The sequence below is a fragment of the Camelina sativa genome, chromosome 11, assembly GCF_000633955.1.
Source record: "Camelina sativa cultivar DH55 chromosome 11, Cs, whole genome shotgun sequence".
Taxonomy (NCBI): domain Eukaryota; kingdom Viridiplantae; phylum Streptophyta; class Magnoliopsida; order Brassicales; family Brassicaceae; genus Camelina; species Camelina sativa.
The window spans coordinates 19,462,252-19,466,106 of record NC_025695.1 but is presented as its reverse complement, the minus strand read 5'-3'; the positions used below and the strand labels follow the sequence as shown (position 1 = coordinate 19,466,106).

The 3,855-nt window shown below is 41.2% G+C and overlaps 1 pseudogene; it reads left to right on the top strand.

Annotated features, from left to right (window-relative positions):
- Positions 2,613–3,855, top strand: LOC104723854 (annotated as a pseudogene).

Below are 3,855 nucleotides of genomic sequence, written 5' to 3'. Positions count from 1 at the left end.
GCCTTTGTGGCGGACTTTTGAGTCATTGTGCCTATTTGTGGCGGTCTTTTGAGACATTGTGTGGCTTTTGTGGCGGGTTGTTTAGCCAATTGTGTGGCCTTTGTGGCGGGCTGTTTAGCCAATTGTGTGGCATTTGTGGCGGGTTGTTTAGCCAATGTGCCTGTTTAGGTGGTCCTTCGGGATGTATGGTCTTTGTGACGGTCCTTCAGGACGTGTGGCCTGTTGAAGCGATCCTTCGGGATGTATGGTCTTCATGACGGTCCTTCGGGACAAGTGGTCTTCGTGATGGTCCTTAGGGACGAGTGGTCTTTGTGACGGTCCTTCGGGACAAGTGGCTTGGTGGCGGTCCTGTTTAGGACATTTGTTTGGCCTTGGTGGCGGTCCTGTTTAGGATATTTGTTTGGCCTTAGTGGCGGTCCTGTTTAAGACATTTGTTTGGCCTTGTGGCATGTATATGATCCTTGTGTGGTCATGAGGTATTGCAGAGAGGGGATATGTGGTTGGTAGGACATTGTGATGTTTTACGCGAGCCACGTGAAGGAAACCTGGATAGGGATATGACTCTGACGTGTTCAGAATTGTTTGCTCGCGACTCTTTGGGGACTTTGGTTCTCCTAGTACCGCCATATTCTGAGACTTTGTGGCTTGGGAGTATGGTTAGTATATCGACTTAGGATGACGATCCGGGGGTGCGCTGTAGGGTGGCAACCCGAGAGACGAATATTGGACTTCCTTATAAATTATGGCATGCGGGCTTAGGCCCGATGAGGAGTCAGTATTATGGCATGCAGGCTTAGGCCTGATGAGGAGCCAATAAAAACTCAAGGTTTAGGCCTGTGAGTAAAGCAAAGTCCAAAAGTCGAGAGCAAATAATGCCTGGAACGTGAATCTATCACCTAGAGGTGACCTTTCGTAGATCGGTCGGAGGAGTGCGGACCGTGGAGACGATTGCACAGGAGTCCTTGGCTGATGGTTATTCGAGATTCGAGGACGAATCTATGTTGGTGGGGGAGAATTATAACATCCGCGAACCAAAATCGATGCATAGCCGGTTTTGTGCGGACGAGTTTAAGTTAAACGCTACATTTTGGGTTAGGGAAAACCCTTAAGTCGAGTGTTTTGTCTCATTCGGCGAGTTTAGCCGTTTCTGAGAGAAAAGAAGAGAGGAAAAAAGTTCTAAGTGTTCTTGGTGAGATTTTGGGAGTTTGAGGTTGTTCCTGTAGAGATCTATAGTTGGAATCGTTGTAGGAGCTTCCTGGAAGTGTTTTCTTGCTTGTTTGAGGTTCAGATTCGTCTTGGCAAAGGTAAGTGCATGACCATGGCTTATCTAAGCTGGAGATTTCTCTGATCTGCTTGTTTATGTGTTGTTTGGCTTGTTAGAATGTTATTTGGGACGTTGGGAAGCTTTCTTGTGGCTTGGGATCGAGTTTTGTGGTTGTAGGAACGAATATCCGGCGAGAAGCTTCGGGGGAAAACGATGCTCGGCATGTGCATCGGCCGATGTACTTTGTGCGTCGGTCGATGCAAGTGCGAGGAAGGCGCGTAAAACCTTAGGGTTTTCGTGCTATGTCGAGCATGCGTCGGTCGATGCAATGAGAGTACTGGTCGATGCAAGTGAACCTTACATCGGTCGATGCATATCATGCGTCGGTCGACGCAACCCCAACTGGTGTCGGTCGATGCAACCCCAACTGGTGTCGGTCGATGCATGCTTTGTGTCGGTCGATGCATGCTTTGTGTCGGTCGATGCAGAGTTCTGGTTTGTTATTGTTGATTGTTGGTTGATGGTTAGAGATGTCTCTATTGCTTGGGTGTATAGCCCAGTAGGTGGGAGGATTGCCTTACTGAGTGTTTATAAAATACTCATGCATTGCAATTTGTGTTTGTGGTGCAGGTAAAGGCAATGTGTGATCGTAGAATCAAGGCAATCAAAAGGAGGATGTTCTAGGGACTCGATTGGTTGTTGTCTGGCATTGCTAGGTTGCTAGAGTTGGGTCATTGGAAACATTTCTAGGTTGCTGGTTCTATGATTCCTGTTGGATGATTTTTGGATATTGTTTATGTTATAATTATTGGATTATTATTGGATATTGGTATTGGTTATTTCCACTGTTGATTGTGATTGTGGTTAGGTGGTTAGTGAATATGAGACCACTAGTTGTAGTCTACTTATTATTATTATTTCTAAGACTATTCTTTATTATTTTATTTTAAAAAAACAGGTGAGGTTGTTTCAACTAGTTTGTTTTTAATCATGATATTTAAAATTTTAATAACTTAATAAATTGATGTGTATAATTTCAATTGATTATTTCTTATTCTTATCGTTGTTTGTTTTTGATTAGTTTTCAAATAAAATAATATATTTGATTGACTTCTATTTTTTTAAATTTTAATTTAACATTTATAAAATTTTGTCATTAAATTGTTATATGAATTAATTTTTTGACATAATATATATTTATTATTAATATTTATAATAAAAAAAAATTACAATTACAAGTTTAGTAATTGTTAGTAAACAATCAGAACATTTAAAATTTCTACCTAAAATTTTAAAATTAAAGTATGTACAACCAAAAGTAACCATCTTTACCATTAACAGGCCTAAATGATGTTCAATGACAATGACGGTGAGTAAACAACCCTATATTTGATTTTTAACTGTTCCCTCGCCTTTAGTTCAAAAAAAAAGAAAAATTGTTCTCTCGCCAATTGACTTGAGTTACTTCACTATCCTATTCCAATAATTTGGTGATAATTTCAAATTAATAGGGAAAATTAAAACCCTATTAATTTAGAGAGAGAGAGAGGTGGTTAACATTTCTTAAGTACGATACAAACCCAAGAACAAATCAGCAGAGACAAAACAAACATCTTTTGAGTTTTGTACACTATTTGATATACCCATCTTCACTATGGAGCGATACGTTTGGCGCTAACACTCCATGGCAGAAAAGGCTTACCAGTTGTAGCACGGGTAGCTCTTCTCGACACCCGATACAAAGAATACCAACATGCTTGTATTGCAACTATCCAGACAACACTAAACGTTGGCACTGTTTTCGTCACCCTCTTCCCAAATTTCAACGTGGCATTGAAAGACCCTCAAATATATCAGAACATGCAAATCCAGCTGCAAATCACAGGAGCTCCACAAATTGGAAACACGTATGCAACAACGCTTTACCATCAAATGGCGTATATAGTCCAAAATCATGCAATGGACTTAAGTCTCCCTAGAGACATTGAAGATGTGCTACTCATACAATTGGAATCCCAGCATAGCCCGTCGTGCATCCATATTCCTAGACAGATTCCTAGAGATGAGCTTGTCAAGTTGCTTCCAGAATCATGGGTTACCAATTACGAAAAGCTCCATGACCGTAGCACCCCAATACAATCGGTGGACTCTTCTATTCATAGGAGAAAAGATGGAGCTGTAGAGATGGCTTTTAAGCAACAAGAAGAACAGTCAAGACCAACGGCTTTCTGCACAAACTTTGGAGAACAATCCACGTTTAGATGGTGTTCCAATCTCATCTTTTGATTCGCTGGGAGATCCCATTTACTCTTTTCAAGATGAAAAGGGCCACAAATTCTTTGATGTTTGTGATTGCCAACACTGCCAGATGAATAGTTCTGATGATGATGACACCCCAAGGCGAAGGAGAAAAAAGAAAACTACACAACAAATCCTCAAAGAACGATTTGAGTCTGGAGACACACAAGTTGGCCTTCTCGGAGAACCAAGTGGCAAGAATTTTGAATACTATGTATTGTATTCAGGTGGCTCAACTCCCACAACACCTGACAAAGAAGAGGTACAACTAAGTTACATGTTCGGACCCCCAT